Source organism: Trichomycterus rosablanca, chromosome 4, assembly GCF_030014385.1.
Source record: "Trichomycterus rosablanca isolate fTriRos1 chromosome 4, fTriRos1.hap1, whole genome shotgun sequence".
Lineage (NCBI taxonomy): Eukaryota > Metazoa > Chordata > Actinopteri > Siluriformes > Trichomycteridae > Trichomycterus > Trichomycterus rosablanca.
In genome coordinates, this window is record NC_085991.1 from 16,846,452 (window position 1) to 16,864,727 (window position 18,276).

Below are 18,276 nucleotides of genomic sequence, written 5' to 3' on the forward strand. Positions count from 1 at the left end.
CTGTCTGTCCGCCATTTTGGCTCTGTCTGTCCGCCATTTTGGCTCTGGGTTGCGCAGCGTGGTTTCTTTTGTTCGGCGGCCATTTTGGACCAGAGAGCTGAGCGTGGTTTTCTGTCTGTCCACCATTTTGGCTCTGGGAGAGCTGAGCGTGGTTTTCTGTCTGTCCACCATTTTGGCTCTGGGAGGGCTGAGCGTGGTTTTCTGTGTATCCGCCATTTTTGGCTCTATGTGAGCAGCTTGCCGTATCTTTGTCCATCGGCTATCTTTGTACGCCTGGATTGGGTAAGTGCTGCAGTTAATTTTATAATCAACTTTATTTTTATAATCTTAAGATAACTGAGTTAAGATGAAGTATGTATGGTACCTTATTAAGTGTGTTTTAAGGTAGATAGCGCTCTTGAACTTTAAGGTTCTTAAACCAGGAAAGAGTGGAATTCATCCATGTGTGACAGGACATTTTCACACAAATAGTTAAGGAAAATCTCCTTAATCAGAGTTGTTATAGTGAATAAGATTAAAATTTTTTTGACTAACCCAACGCTTGTTAATCGTGTTAGGAGCTTTGCATGTATTGTTGAGAGATTGTTATATTGTTTTAATGTGTGGGGTAATGCTGGGCAATAATTCGACATCAATATGTCGCAAGTGGGGAATGTTTCAATAGCGGGGATATGATTTTAAAACAAATTCGATCAATACACATACATACACGAATCCAGTGCTTAGTGTTACCGCTCTGATCGCACTGGTTACTGTAACACAGTAGTTTTTAAAGCACATTTCACAGACTGTAATTTTGCTTAAGTATGTTTTGTATTAGTAATTGTTACATTTTGAATAGCATCTGTTACCGAGCAAAATAAAAATAAAAATAAAAAACGCTAAAGAAATCGCGAATTCAGTGAGTTGCGACAGGGAGTCGAGTCTTTTGTCTCGGTTCCTTTTGAAGAGCCGCGTATTTACATGGCGACTGCCGGAAGAGTCGGTTCCTTTGTTTCGGTTAGAAGAGCCGATTCATGGATTCGAATCATTTTGCGACACATCGCTGGTGGTTGTACAGTTTAAAAAAAGTTATGTCATTTGAAATGACACATTGCACATCCCTAACTGTTTTAATTGTTGCATCAACATGTTTCTTCTATTGCATTTGAGTTAAGGACAACGTTTCTTCTATTACATTTGAATTAAAAACTACTGTTGAGGTTTGTATCCACTCCCGTTTACATTACACAGAGGAGACCCCCTGCTGTTTACTCGGTGAGTACATTTTAAATGAGTTACTTTCTACTTTTTGCTTGAGTGGATTTTCAGAGTAGTAACTTTACTTGTAATTAAGTAAAGATTAATTAAAGTAATAGTACTTTTACTTGAATACAATTTTTTGGTACTCTTTCCACCTCTGATTAGGACATATGGTAATATATTAGATTATATATTGTCAAAGCTTATGTTTATTTGAGAGTGATGTCGTGTTTTTCTCTGTATACAAATGCTGAATACAAGTAAAAGGTAAAAGCTATTATATTACTGTTTCTAAAATATTGTGTAGTTGTGAAGAGTGAGATTTCATAGCCCTATAAATCTTATGAGGTGTGATCATTTGTTTGCCTCTTGAATTAAATTGGAAATAATGCCTGAAGGTACCACTATTTCTGTACAGGACAGGGACTCTGATCCCTTCTGGATTTGTGCAGAATTTTCTTTCTGTCTCTGTCTGCTACAGAAATATCCGTAGTTATACTAAGTGATCTTGAGGGTTATACTTATCTAACTCGGTTAGTGCCAAATTATGTTCTATAACTGAAAGGAAAACATCTCACGTATCAAGTTAATGATTGTATAAATACTACAGTGTACTTCTAAAATTGAACATTATTATCAAATGCTGTAATGTACTTAATCCTACCACTTTTTACTAATTGCAGGAGATGGTGAACATCATGACTGTATTACTCTATCTATTTTTTCTGGGCCTGATAGGAATCCTGAATTGGAAATGTTTGTGAAAGGATTTGCATCCAGAGATGCTGCAACAGACAGGAAACAAGTGGGCTTAGTTAAAATTTTAGCAAATGATACTTTGTGTCATTGTCCCTCCTATTCAATTTATTGGCTTAAACTGTTGAACTACATGCTTTAACAGCCTCTAGACTGGCTGCAAGCAAAACTGCTGACATGTTTCTGAACTAAACTTTCACATATGGAATCGAACAATTGGTTGTATTTGGTGGGAGAGTGTCTTGTTTTGACTGACATTTAAATTTGGAAATCGCCCACCATACCTTGTTGCACAACTTGTGGATGCGATTCTGCCGCCCAAACAGTCATTTTGTAAATTGTGCATATTCTAAAGTTTTGTTCCAATTTTACAGGACAATGCCAGAGGTGACACTGCTGACAAAGCTGTTACACACCTTCCACTGCTCACTAACGACATTATTTGTTTAACAGGTCCAGCTAACACCAGACTTTGATTGAACTAACTTTAAAATTCTGTGCTTTCCAACAGGATAAACACATTTAGAAGGTTTATTTAATATTTTATTTTCAAGATTTGATTGTAAAATTTGAAAAAGGGGGGAGTATTATGGCAGGAATAAGAATTTATGTTTAATATGCCGCTTTGTGTATGAAATCCTGTGATACATTGTGCTGGGGCAGCTGGACTGGCAGACCTACGGATATGCATGCAGATTCAGGTACGTATATGCATGCAGATTCAGGGACGCCTGGTGAAGGTAATCTTCAGCCTTACCTCCTGTTTAGAGAAAAGCGAGTTGTAGCAATCTGTAGTATCTCTCAGCGCTGCTGCTTGCACGGACTCAGATGAGATGGACTCAGGTGAGATTAACCTTTTGCGACCCTGCGGTCACATATGAGGACATTACATTTTGGTTTTGTTATGCCTTATTCCTTGACCTGCTAAACCTAGACCGATTGTTCCCATTAGTGGACATTTTTTGTCTGCCAGCTAGTGGTAGCAAAAGTACTAGAACACTAATAAAGTTTGTTTGTTTCTTTATTGAGATTTTGACATTATGTTTTGCACTTTGGTTACATTTATGACAGGAGCGGTGGTTGCTCAGGTTATATCGGGCACAGTCGTGGACAGTTCAGTGTCTCTGGTTCGCCTCGCTGGCATGTCTTTGGACTGTGGGAGGAAACCGGAGCACCCCGGGGGAGGCCCACGCGACAACATGCGGGCTCCGCGGAGGGGGGACCTTCTTGCTGTGACAGTGTGCGACGGTACTACCCACTGAGCCACCGTGTCACCCAACTAATAAGGTTAAAAACAAAAGGAATAGGAAAAATGCATTGAAAAAATCAAAGCTCGGGTCTCAGGAGATTAAATATAATTGCTTACACGGACTCCGGTAAGATTCAATTTAATTGGTAATATTTTTTGGAAATTGTTAATTGGCAATTGGTAATATTTGATGCTTGTGTTGTATCCGATGAATCATTTCTAGCTAATTGATCAGGTCAACTCACTCAGTTTATACTATATAGTTTATTGAAGAAGTTAGATTGGTTCAATGTGGTGCAGTAAACCTTGTGGCAATACTATGCATGATCATAGATGAGTGCAATTTAAAGATTGAGGGAATAGTGAGAAGAAAATAACTTGTTAGGAGAGAAGTACATGAAGGGGGGTGACTGGAGACCCAGGTCATAGGTTTCACAGACACACAGCAACCCAGCGGGGGGTTGAGGCCATAAACTGCAGGCCCTGCATGAGTAAAGAGAAGTCTGATATTTAATCTACTGTGTACTGGCTGAGGATGGTGGACACTTATGCAGTACCAAAGATGATGTAAAATTATGAATACCAGATCTTGCAGATGTGTGTCATGGCTGTTGTTGCATTCTGATGTTTGAGTAAAGCAGTGTTCAAGAGGCATATGGGGTGCTGAGGTACAGAATGCCAAAGTAATGACATCATCAGACAAGAGGAAGGGAAAGCTGATGTGAGACTGGATGGAGACGTTATGCAGTGAAATCTCAAGACCGTGTGGGACAGTAGTGTGTTTTAATAGACATCCACCTGAAGATCTGGGTTCCATAATAAAAAGTGAGGGGTTCGGTAACATCTTATAGAGGTTTTGGATGTATTTTACAGTAAGGTATTAGAATAACAATAATTCGTGTAGAAAAAGTTTTGGTTACAAGAGTAAATTAGAAAGAGCTACAAGTGCTTGTGTTTTAGTGAGAGTAGGGATGCAGGTACCATAGTGATGTGGGGTTAATGACATTTGTAGGGAGATGTAACAATAATACAATAGAGATAGTATAGGTTGGTAGTACTTTGCAGTGAGTTAACTAAATGGAACTGTTTAAGTAGAGTTTAATGTGATTCAAGAAAGCCAAAGTGGATCAAAGCGCTGGTGATGATGAGCATGAGGGATTGGCTGACTAGGAGCAGGAGATGATCATGTGAGAGTCTGTTGGATTGTGGGAAATGGAGTCTGTATTGTTAGAAGCAGGAGGTGTGTTAGTACCAGTGACCAAAAGTTGGGGTAAAAATCTGAATGAATAAATAATATAAGTCAGGGGTTTGTAGGACTGATGGAAGTTGATATAGCAGAGCTGTTGTTATTTTAAGTATGGCAGAGTAAATAATAAATAGTGGATTGGTGATTTTGTATTGGAAAAAATGTGATTTAGAAAATTTGAAGGCTCTCTAGCATGCGACGATGATGAAGTAGAATAAGTGTAGAAAATGTTAGATGTAATGTGTATGCACCTTCTGCTCTGATCAGTTTGAACTGTTTGAAGGGGAATTTTATATAGCAGGAAGGGTTAATGCAGTATGAGACAAATAATGAAGTATATGTTTGTTTCCATAGGACCATTGTCGGTCGCTGTGAAGTAATTGTTTGTTTCCAGGGGATCACTGTCGATTGCCCTGAAGTATATGTTTGTTTCCATAGGGCCATTGTCGGTCGCGGTGAAGTAATTGTTTGTTTCCAGGGGATCACTGTCGATTGCCCTGAAGTATATGTTTGTTTCCATAGGGCCATTGTCGGTCGCGGTGAAGTATCTTTGTTTCCATAGGGCCATTGTCGGTCGCGGTGAAGTAATTGTTTGTTTCCAGGGGATCACTGTCGATTGCCCTGAACTATATGTTTGTTTCCATAGGGCCATTGTCGGTCGCGGTGAAGTAATTGTTTGTTTCCAGGGGATCACTGTCGATTGCCCTGAACTATATGTTTGTTTCCATAGGGCCATTGTCGGTCGCGGTGAAGTAATTGTTTGTTTCCAGGGGATCACTGTCGATTGCCTTGAAGTATATGTTTGTTTCCATAGGGCCATTGTCGGTCGCGGTGAAGTAATTGTTTGTTTCCAGTAGACACTGTTGTTGTACTGAGGTTTACGTTCTTTTGTCTGAGTTGTGTTTGGACAACCGAGTGAGTTGTGCCAGTGAATGTTAAAAGAATACTCGTATTCTTCGACTAGGCAGGAATTTTCTGTTCTAGGGTGTGTCTCGTTAAAACCAGTTTATCTTTGTCTTAATACGTGTTACAGATTTTGCTCGAAAGGTTGTTTAAAGCGGTCTAAAATGTCTAATTTAACACATAGGGAATTTATCCATGTCTCACCCACTAACTCAGGAACCAACTCCAACCAACATCAAAGCTTATAAAGACAATTACACCTGTTTCAGGAGCAACAAACCAGAACCGATAAACAGGGGACATTTTTCAGAAGGGATGTGTGTATGAATGGGTGTCGCTAAAACACTGAATGAACTGCCAAAGGCAGCTCACTTGCGGCCCTGACGCTAACCTTCCTTACTCGCCGGCGCCACATTGGTGTCAGAAGTGGGATCGTGGTGTTTGGGTGGCTCTGATGGTTTGGTGAGCCAATATGCCCGGTCTGTCGGAGTGCGCTAGCCCAGGTGGCTGTAGGGGCAGGGTGCCCGGTCCAGCAGTGGGTGGAAGAGCGACTCGGCAGTGTAATGGGGTGCGGTCCGGACATGGAGCCACCCAGTGGACGCTGGTGAGTGGGTCACCGGGACGGTTGACCATTAGGGAGGGGACAGTGTAGCGTCGCCACTGGGTCTGGCACGGGCTTTACCCAGAAAGCCTTGCGGCAGTGGTGTCTAAGCTCACCGTGGCCGTGTATCCCGTTGTTGGGAGTGGGGTGGCTGCGGTGAGGGCTGGGTAAGTAGCTTATATGTTTGTCTGTTGTATGATTGTATGTGTGTATGAATGGGTTAAGTGGCTAGAAGGGATGTTTGGGCCATGGAAGGAAGTTATTACGGGTTTAGTGATGTCAGTATGAGAGTGTGGGATTGGCAATTTTAGTGGTATGTTGAGAATTCTCTTGTAGATAATTAGAAATAATTACTGATAAATGTTAAGGCGTGGTTCCTCTTTCACTGACAAAGGTATGGTGGGCATGCCTTGACTCCTGGTGAGTCCAAAGGATCCGGTGTGGTTAGAGTCCATGCCAGTTTGGTTAGAGTCCATACTCAAAGCCTGGTACCAGGTCAGTTGGTCCGAGTCCAACTGTGAAAGCCTGAACGGGTTCAGGTCGGTTGGTTAAAGTCCAACCGTTTGTGTGGTAAGTTATTTTCTGGTCCGTGTCGAGCAGTCGGCCCTGAAAACCAATATAGCAATTGCCTTGTGGAATAATCAGTGGAATTGATTAAGTTTCCTATTGCATGGTTAGCAATTGGTTAGTAAAGTCAGTGAGGCTAGAACTGGTCAGGGAAACTACTTACTTGGTGAGGTCAGTATGTGTAGGATTGGTAATTTTAGTGATATGTTGTTGTTGTGGTATCCCGTGCATCAGGATATTAATAGAAAAATTTGTGATAGAAGTAGTGTGTAGAGGAAGCAGAGGGGGGCAGGATCCACCAGTTATCCAGATGGTGTTGGCTGATTTGTCGAGATATCAGGTAGATGATGATGAGGAGGATACCCTTGAAGGTGGGCCGGAAGACCCACTTCGAGCAGTATAAGTGCTACTAACTCTGCTTAATTAAAGGTAAAACCGACCAGACAAGATGAGGAGAGAGGACCAGCACTACTAATCACACACCGTGATGAAGGAAGGAGACTTGGAAGGACTGGCAGAGGCAGACACTGAGGGGACTGGAAGACCCACTCCAAGGGACAGAAGTGGCACTAACTGGACCTGCCTACAGGGAACAACCCACAGCAGAAAAGCCCGACAAAACCGACTATGTGGAAGAAGAGTCCAGCGGAATCAACGGAGCGGAACAAGACGAGGGGGGAGAATTTAGTTAGACTAGGAGAAAAAAAAAAAAAAACATAAACATATAGTTCGCAGACACATAGACCATCTTTGAAAACACTAGTTAAGTGCAACACACATAGTTTAGCTGCAAAACGCAAGGGGTTAGTTCAGGATTGTTTACAATGTATATATGTTTGGTACTCTGCTATTTTTAGGAAATGTTTGTGCTGCTGTGGAAACAGGTAAGGCCGACAGGGGAGAATCCATAAGACATTAGGAGTCATGCAGAGACACAGGAGCTATGGGCCCCTTCTGAATATCTGCAGCTCTGTCTGGTGGAGGACAACCTGAACGGACTTCCTGTAGAAGCCACGCACCCATTGTTTTTATTTTATTTTTCTCGTGTTTGATTTCCTATTTTTTAAATTACTTTATTTTGATTTCCTGTTTTTATTATTTTTTGTTTGTTTGTTTGTTTCAGGGTTAGGAGCTGTTGCGATAGGTACGGTTCCTTTAGTTTAACTGGTAGCCTTTTTATTTTTAGAAACGTTTTATTGTATAAAATTCAGCCCAGTGGCCATGTAGTCAGAAGGGGTTAAATTGGGGGGTTGCTGACAGCTATCCTTATCTCCTGGGATCTAGAAACACCTAACCTATAGTTAAAAGTTATTGTGAAAGCATTAAGATGCTTTCAAGGGGGGATGTTAGGTTTTTAACATATCATTATTAAACATAAATTACATCCAGACCACATGGTCTATTGTTCAAAATGACGCCGTGACCCGGATCCCCCCCCCCCTGACTCATACCGAAGGGGGGAGGCGGAGCCCGGGGCTTTTTAGCACATTTCATTGGCTCCAACAGCAGCGGCGTAGGAGGAGCCTAGACTAGTTTAAAAAAGGGATGGCGGGCTCAGATCTGCCTCTTTCTTACGTGGTGTGTCTAGACTGCAGGAGTAAGGAGTGCCGGCCGGCTTAGCTCTGATATATATTCACAGATTATTTTTACACTTAATAAAGTGTTTTAAAGAGTACTTTCTGGACTTCCTTCGACTGCTTTCTTCAGGACCTTTTGAACAAAAGATTTATCCTAACATCTTCTATGAGGTCATAATTAAGACCCTAACAATGGCTCTGACATGTCTTACTGTTATTTTTGTAAGTGCTATTTGTTGGGGTAGTTTTAGGTGACTCAAGCAACTGAAGAAATTCAAGTATTCTAATTTTTTCTAATTTAAGAGAGTAAAACAGACTGGGATTACTTTAAACAAGAGCACTATTTTGTATTCTTAATAAGTGCTCTTGTTTGGGGCAGTCTCATCTGTGCAGATCCAGTTCAGTGTCCTGCAACGTTTTAATGCTTAATTTAATTCCTGCAATGTATTTCTGAACATTACCCTAACTGAAGTGTACCTACTTAAAGTCTACTGTAAGTGCAAATAAATTGGGACAACATTTAGTAATGTTACCTTCAAGAGACCAAAAACAACAAGCAAACTGATGTTGGATTTTTTACACAGTAGAGTTATGTGGAATCTGACCAAGTTCTTCTTCAACCTTAGCAGCTTTACATTTAAGAACTTGAAATGAAAGACTTTATTACAGTGTACTAAAACTGTAAATTTACTATAGTTCTAATTTGACTAAACACTGGCAGGTATTGCACAATGGGCATGATCTTCTGTGATGTCACAATTGAGACCCTAACAATGGCTAACAATGGTACTGAAACTCTAAATTTACTATAGTTCTAATTCGACTAAATACTGGCAGGTATTACACTATGGGCTGTTACTGTTAATCACCTGTCTTTCACATGGTACTTTTCAAAATGATCAGTTCTATTGTGACAAAGGAATTTGATGTGGGCGGAGCTGTGAATTATCCCAATCAACGATCACAGTCTGAACAGTTATAAGAAGAGCACCTAATTTATGTTCCTCAGAATTAAGGACTGTAGGACTGAGCAAGATGTTTTGAGCTGAGTCAGGTATGTCATTATTACATTTCCATTTGTTCTATTCAAGCTGAACTCAAGAACATGATCTTCTGTGATGTCACAATTGAGACCCTAACAATGGCTCTGACATGTCTTACTGTTATTTTTGTAAGTGCTATTTGTTGGGGTAGTTTTAAGTGACTCAAGCAACTGAAGACATTCAAGTGTTTTATCTTTTTTTCTAATTTAAGAGAGTAAAACAGACTGGGATTACTTTAAACAAGAGCACTATTTTGTATTCTTAATAAGTGCTCTTGTTTGGGGCAGTCTCATCTGTGCAGATCCAGTTCAGTGTCCTGCAACTTTTTAATGTTTAATTTAATTCCTGCAATGTATTTCTGAACATTACCCTAACTGAAGTGTACCTACTTAAAGTCTACTGTAAGTGCAAATAAGTTGGGGCAACATTCAGTAAAGTTACTTTCAAGAGACCAAAAACAACAAGCAAACTGATGTTGGATTTTTTACACAGTAGAGTTATGTGGAATCTGACCAAGTTCTTCTTCAACCTTAGCAGCTTTACATTTAAGAACTTAAAATGGAAGACTTCATTACAGTGTACTAAAACTGTAAATTAACTATAGTTCTAATTTGACTAAACACTGGCAGGTATTGCACAATGGGCATGATCTTCTGTGATGTCACAATTGAGACCCTAACAATGGCTAACAATGGTACTGAAACTCTAAATTTACTATAGTTCTAATTTGACTAAACACTGGCAGGTATTACACTATGGGCTGTTACTGTTAATCACCTGTCTTTCATATGGTACTTGATGAAAATGATCAGTTCTATTGTGACAAAGGAATTTGATGTGGGCGGAGCTGTTAATTGTCCCAATCAATGATCACAGTCTGAACAGTTATAAGAAGAGCACCTGATTTATGTTCCTCAGAATGAAGGACTGTAGGACTGAGCAAGATGTTTTGAGCTGAGTCAGGTATGTCATTATTACATTTCCATTTGTTCTATTCAAGCTGAACTCAAGAACATGATCTTCTATGATGTCACAATTGAGACCCTAACAATGGCTCTGACATGTCTTACTCTTATTTTTGTAAGTGCTATTTGTTGGGGTAGTTTTAAGTGACTCAAGCAACTGAAGACATTCAAGTATTCTATCTTTTTCTAATTTAAGAGAGTAAAACAGACTGGGATTACTTTAAACAAGAGAACTATTTTGTATTCTTAATAAGTGCTCTTGTTTGGTGCAGTCTCATCTGTGCAGATCCAGTTCAGTGTCCTGCAACTTTTTTTATGTTTAATTTAATTCCTGCAATGTATTTCCGAAGTGTACCTACTTAAAGTCTACTGTAAGTGCAAATAAGTTGGGGCAACATTCAGTAAAGTTACCTTCAAGAGACCAAAAACAACAAGCAAACTGATGTTGGATTTTTTACACAGTAGAGTTATGTGGAATCTTTCCAAGTTCTTCTTCAACCTTAGCAGCTTTACATTTAAGAACTTAAAATGAAAGACTTTATTACAGTGTACTAAAACTGTAAACTTACTATAGTTCTAATTTGACTAAACACTGGCAGGTATTACACTATGGGCTGTTACTGTTAATCACCTGTCTTTCTCAATATACAAAATGTAAGAAAAGAGGGGGATCATTTCTCTTAATCCTCCCTCTGATTCTCCCTAATGGAGAATCACAAAACCAAAATTGACAAATAAAAAACAAACATATATTTAAAGGGGTTATAACTATACAGAATAGGACAATGCCTATTTCTGTAAAGTTATGCAGAGATTGTCCAAGAAGTTCACGCAGCCAAGTTCTGGAGTTGTTAATGAATGCAGTCCGTGGAGCTTGGATGATTGGTGACATGGTGATGTGTCACACCTCCATTGTTCATCCGTGTGCAATCCCATGCAGTGAAACCACGTTGGAGTGTGGCAGGTAGACATGTTGTTCTAGTGGGCTTCAACAGTCAACCAGGCAGATCGTCATGCAGACATACCCAGCTCACCATCAAACTTTTGGGTATTTCTGTGGGAAACACAAAGAAACGTACGCAGTGAACTGTTCCTCATTGAGTTTAGTCTCTTTAATTAATTTAATTAATTAATTTACTTGTCATGTAAGGTTACTTGCTGCTCCTCACTATCTGTCCCTTAAGAGGGGCTGCTATGATAGTATACGGTGTGTGGAATAGTCTTCACCACAGAGTTTGGCCCCCATAGCTCTGTACACTATAGTTCTTCTCTGTGGCTCTGTACATTACCCACCCCTCCTCTTTCTGACCCTAACACTCAATTCAGAGGAGCAGACACGACCTTACAGTGAGAAACATGAATCAATGTTTTCTTTCCCTCACATTTCACTGCTGAGTCAGTAATGAGCAGAACCTGATATGGGCCATCCCATCTAGGTTCTAAGCACTGTTTGTCATGCTTCCTCACCATGACCCATTGACCTGGAATTATGGTATGACCGCCTTCAGTTGGTTTACCCCAAGTGTGTTTGACCTGAGTGTGAGCCTCTTGTACTGCTTGCGTGAGTGTTTGACAGTAATTAAGAAGTGCATCTGACAACAAATGCACATCTGCCTTACGAAGAGCAATGACACCTGGAACTGGCATGGGTCTACCTGTCAGAATTTCATAAGGGCTAAGGCCAACATTTTTGTTGCTAGTTGCCCTTATACTGCAAAGTACTGCTGGCAAGGCTGCCGTCCACTTTACTCCCTGACTGTGGAGTTTGGTCAATCGTTCCTTGATGACACGGTTTGTACGCTCTACCTGTCCTGAGGCTTGTGGTCTGTAAGGACAGTGAAGTTTCCAGTTTACTTCTAAAAGTTTACTTACAGCCTGTACTACCTGTCCAGTGAAATGAGTGCCTTGATCGGACTCAATCTGCTCAGGGAGCACCCACCTGGGAATAAAATCCTGCACTAGCATCTTGGCAGTGTGTGCTGCAGTACCTTTAGAAGTTGGGTAGCCCTCAATCCAACGAGAACATTTGTCTATTACAATTAAAACATCTTGTTTTCCCTCGCATTTAGGTAATGTGATATAATCTACCTGTAAATGGCGAAAAGGACCTGGAGGAGCCACTGTTTTATTGGCAGGAGTTTGCATCTGTGGTGCAGCATTGACTTGTTTGCAAGCAACACAATTTTTAACAACTGTTCTAGCTTGTTCTCTGAATTTAGGATTCCACCAAGAGTGTGAAAATTGATTAGAATAGAATGAATAGAATGTATTTGTGTAGCTAGGTCTGGAGCAACCTTTGCACCTGAATCCAGCCATGTCCACAGTTCCCAGCTTGGAGAATCAGACTGTAACTTAAGGATGGAAGATATGTTATTACTGCTACACTCCGTGTTACTAAGTGATGCAATGCTTGCTGGTGGTAAAAAAACTTGCCCTTTTAGCCGCTTTATCAGCAAGTCTGTTGCCTTGTGCTTCAAATTAAATTCCCCCAGTGTGTGCTTTAACTTTTACAATAGCTAAATCTGTGGGTAAGTTAACTGCCTCCAACAGATTCTGTACTAAATCAGCATTTTTAACAGGGGTACCTGCAGCCGTCAGGAAACCTCTATGTTTCCACAAATGCCCAAAATCATGGGCCACCCCAAATGCATAACGAGAATCTGTATAAACTGTAGCACTCCTGCCTGATGCAAGTTTACATGCTTCAGTTAGGGCCACCAACTCAGCCTGCTGTGCTGAGTAAGAAGGAGGAAGACTACCGCTTGCTAAAGTTTGGTAGCTGTCAGTTACTGCCCATCCAGATCTACGCTGACCATCACTATGGGTTGAGGAACCGTTTGTAAAAAGTATCAAATCAGGGTTATCGAGAGGGGCATCTTTAAAAACAGGATGAGGATTAGATAATTCAATACAATTATGGTCGTCTCCTTCCTCAGTGGCATCAGTCAGTGAAGACATCATAAGAGAGGAAGGATTGTTCATTGTTAACTGCAAGCCAGTTACCCCATCTGGAGGCAGTTACTGACAAGATTCTACCATTATTGAGTAGTGCTGACACAGAATGAGGACCCTTGACTAAAACTATTTGTTCTAGTGTTCATGACGTGTTGTCCAGGGTTACTTTAAAGCAGATCGTATAGTGGTTGTGAAATTGCAGCATAATAATTTATCCAGGGTCTCCAGTATTTGCATAGATCTAAGAAAGCTCGCAATTTGTACACTGTTAGTGCACTGTAGTTGCCAGTGACATTGCATTAATTGCAGAGCTTCTAGCAGGCAAAATTCATCTAGAACCCTGGGTAACCCATTGTCATGAATATTGTACACCAGCACAACACAACTTAAAAAAGCAAGGCCTTTGCTAGCCAAAAGATCAGGAAATGCCTTCATATCTGTGTCATGTGTTTCCTTATTCTCACTACTCAATATAACATTATCAACACCAAGGTTCCAAACACAAAAATCTGCAGAAATGAACAAAGAGCAGATAAGCTCCCTCAGAAAATCCATGCCAAAAATATTTTCAACTTTTCCTACCCAAAATTGCCATGAAATGCTTTTAGGCCCTAGATTAACAGATATGGGTGAAGATAAAGTTAAGGGAATACCAACATTACCCTTTCCCTCAGCTGTGATGTGTTTGTCTGTTAAAGGTAATCCTAAGGATATGCAAACGGTTTCAGACAAAGTAGTGACTTGAGCCCCTGTGTCTACAAGAAATGAAAAATTCTGTTCTCTGATTTGAACATCAACGCGTTTCTCAGATACTTCACTGATAGCACACAAAAGGGCTGAAGCAGCTGGGCAAATTGGTCGAGTTTCCTTGATTTCACCTTCCCTATTATGTACCTCTGGTGATAAATTAGTCACAGGTCGCATTTGAATGTGTCTTGAAAAAGATACTTGATCACTAGCATGATCCATCAGAGTGGTCAGTCTCATTACTCAAGGCATCCTCTGTGTAGCATGGCTGACCTGGCAGCGGGGTTACAGGTGGGGGACGGCACTGCTGTTTTGGTTTAGCTATGCAATTAGCATGTTGCTGCTCAAGATCTATTAGTGAATGCCTAAGGTTCACACATGTTCTCTGGGCATTTATAGCAGCTGTTTCATGCTTTTTACATTTACTGGTTAGTTCAACAACCTTTGCCTCAGCTTCTTTTAACCTTTCATCCATTGATTTCAACTTGTATTCCCAATATTGCTTATAAACAAACAGACATTCCTTCACTGAGGTCAAGTCAAGTCAACTTTATTTATATAGCGCTTTTTACAATAGACATTGTCTCAAAGCAACTTTACAAAATCCAGGACCAACAGATACAAAAAAAACCCTGTTGAGCAAGCCGAGGGCGACTGTGGCAAGGAAAAACTCCCTGAAAATTACAGGAAGAAACCTTGAGAGGAACCAGACTCAGCAGGGCCCATCCTTCTTGAGTGGCCAGGAGGATACTTTAAATAAATACACGATTTACACAAATCATACAAACACAGAATTAAATGATCTAAAAGATATAACTGGTAATAAATAGATAAATAATAAATTAAAGCTGTAGTCTTTAATAATGTCTGTAGTGATTTCTTGTCATTCTTGGTGCAATTACTCCAGACCAGTCACATCCGGCAGGAGCAGCATAGTCGTCACGGCAGTCTCGACTTTAATCCTTAACCTCGGCGGGTGAACAGGTTTCCATCAGAATGCCTTTGGAGTAAAACAACAAAGAATGTAGTTAATAATGTACAATGCTAGTTGAGTAAAACAGTTTCACAGAGAGTTTTAGACTCCGGCAGCCCTAAATATTACAGCATAACTAAAAGGGAGAGCGAGCAGGTAACAAGGTCATGAAGGCTTTCACAGGACATCAGCGCCCACCTCTCCTACCCAAACCGGAGTGATTGGACAAGAGAGGCAGAACGACAGCAACCCAACATCCCTGATCACCACAAGTTTCTATGACCAAGAACCCCCAAGCTCTGCGCCTTTGTCTATACTAATCAAAAGCCTGAGAAAATAAATATGTTTTCAGTCTAGACTTAAACATTGAGACTGTGTCCGAATCCCGAATAGAGGCAGGAAGATTATTCCAAAGTTGTGGAGCTTTGTAAGAAAATGCTCTTCCACCAGCTGTGGTCTTTTTAATTTTAGGAACTATATGTAACCCTGCATCTTGTGAACGAAGTGGACGCGCTGGATTGTAGTGATTAATAAGTTCACTCAGATACTGTGGAGCCAGACCATGTAGCGCTTTATAAGTTAGTAAAAGTATTTTGTAATCAATGCGGAATTTAACTGGCAGCCAGTGTAGAGATGATAGAACAGGACTGATATGATCAAATTTTTTAGTTCTAGTTAGCACTCGAGCTGCTGCATTTTGAACTAACTGGAGTTTGTTTATGGATCTACCAGAGCATCCAGTTAGAAGAGCATTACAATAATCTAACCGAGAAGTTATAAACGCATGGATCAGTTTTTCAGCGTCATTAACAGATAGAAAAGAAAAGAGACACATCCATTATCAGAAGACATTAACAACTCGTTAACTACTCTAATTAATGCGGTTTCGGTACTATGATTGGGTCTAAATCCTGATTGAAATTTTTCATGAATACAATTTTCATTCAAATAAGAGCATAACTGTTTGGAAACGACTTTTTCTAATATTTTAGAGACAAAAGGAAGGTTTGAAATTGGCCTATAATTAGCTAGTACATGTGGATCAAGATTAGGTTTTTTAATCAGGGGTTTAATAACGGCACTTTTAAACAATTTAGGTACGTACCCAAGGCTAAGGGATGCATTGATTAATGTAAGCAGGGGCTCTACAATAGCTGGGAGTAAATCTTTAAGTAAACGAGTTGGAACAGGAGGCATGCTTAAGGCCGAAGCCTAAAGCTGTTTTACGCTCAGCAGGAGTCCATATTTTATTATCAGTGAAACCCTTGGATGAAAAGTACTGACGTCTCTTTTGTTCATTAATGTGGTTCTTTACTACGTCATTAATTAACTTTTCAAACTCTAAATCAGTCCACTCAGGCATTTCAGTCCCTCCCTTAACTAAGGTGCTGGATTTATAGTTAGAAGTCTTTACCAATATCCTGGGCAATTTTACTTTTACTAAACATGGTGAGAAAGCAGAAAAACAAACAAAACAAAACCTTCCCTACTGACTGGGATTGCAGCAAAACAAAGGCACTACAGCAGTAACCAAGATTTCACTCTTTTTAAGGAAGGTGATAGTTACAAGCACCAGTAACCAACAGAATTATCAAACAGCTGTGGACGGATTACACTGACAGTAACCAACAGAAGTGGACGGATTACACTGACAGTAACCAACAGCAAATATACAGATCACTACAAAAGTAACCAACAGAATTCTCAAACAGCTGTGGACGGATTACACTGACAGTAACCAACAGAAGTGGACGGATTACACCGACAGTAACCAACAGCAAATATACAGATCACTACAGAAGTAACCAACAGAATTCTCAAACAGCTGTGGACGGATTACACTGACAGTAACCAACAGAAGTGGACGGATTACACTGACAGTAACCAACAGCAAATATACAGATCACTACAAAAGTAACCAACAGAATTCTCAAACAGCTGTGGACGGATTACACTGACAGTAACCAACAGAAGTGGACGGATTACACTGACAGTAACCAACAGCAAATATACAGATCACTACAGAAGTAACCAACAGAATTCGAACACAGATCACTCTAAAATGCAGTAACAATCAAACTTCTCTTCTTTCAAAGAAAATACCAGTTACAATTGGTTACAATGCATTAAATCTTCCCTTTTACAAAGAGGCTAACAGTTACCACCAGTAACACAATGCATTAAGAAGAGGATAACCTTGTCGAAGAGGATAACCTTTACTGACTCCGTTTTATCTTATTCAGCCAAAATTTCTCTTAGGTTCGAAATGGCGTTTACTTACCGAGAAGGTTTTCAGTTTGCCATCCGGGTCACGGCACCAACTGTTAGAAATTCAGCAAAATTCAGGAGCCAGGAGACCGCCAGTCTTCAGGAGTAGAGTCGTTTATTAACACATACAGATAGATGTATGGGCACAGCTTGGAAGACCGACAAAAAATCTAACTAGACATAGTTTTGGGGAGCCTTTTCTACACTCGAAGTGAGGGGAGGATTAGAAAGAAAGAGGAGGAGGTCAGGGGGGGCAGGAATGACAATGCAGAGGGGGACTGCAAAAGGTGACCAAAAGGTTGGGGTAGTGTGAATACAGGAGACAATGAAGGATGATCAGAAAGGGGGGGGGGGGGGGGGGGGGGGTTACTGGAAGGGTGTTGGCTTTATGGTGGGTGATACAGGAGATCAAGGGCTTTGCAGGAGATATAGGATACGGCTGAACAAAAGGGCTTTGGCCTTTATGACATAATTAGGTGTGACTAGACAGGATTGGGTGTGTGTAGGAGACAGGGAGTGGGGTGATACAGGATGGGGGATCAAACAGGAGGGTTCACTCAATATACAAAATGTAAGAAAAGAGGGGGATAATTTATCTTAGTGTCCTGCAACTTTTTAATGTTTAATTTAATTCCTGCAATGTATTTCTGAACATTACCCTAACTGAAGTGTACCTACTTAAGGTCTACTGTAAGTGCAAATAAGTTGGGGCAACATTCAGTAAAGTTACCTTCAAGAGACCGAAAACAACAAGCAAACTGATTTTGGATTTTTTTACACAGTACAGTTATGTGGAATCTGACCAAGTTCTTCTTCAACCTTAGCAGCTTTACATTTAAGAACTTAAAATGAAAGACTTTATTACAGTGTACTAAAACTGTAAATGTACTATAGTTCTAATTTGACTAAACACTGGCAGCTATTGCACAATGGGCATGATCTTCTGTGATGTCACAATTGAGACCCTAACAATGGTACTAAACTTCTAAATTTACTATAGTCAATAGTCAATTTAGAAATTTAATACCATTGTTAGGGTCTCAATTGTGACATCACAGAAGATCATGCCCATTGTGCAATACCTGCCAGTGTTTAGTCAAATTAGAACTATGGCTAACAATGGTACTTCTTCTTTCGGCTTTTTCCCTTTTTAAGGGGTCGCCACAGCGAGTCATCCTCATGAT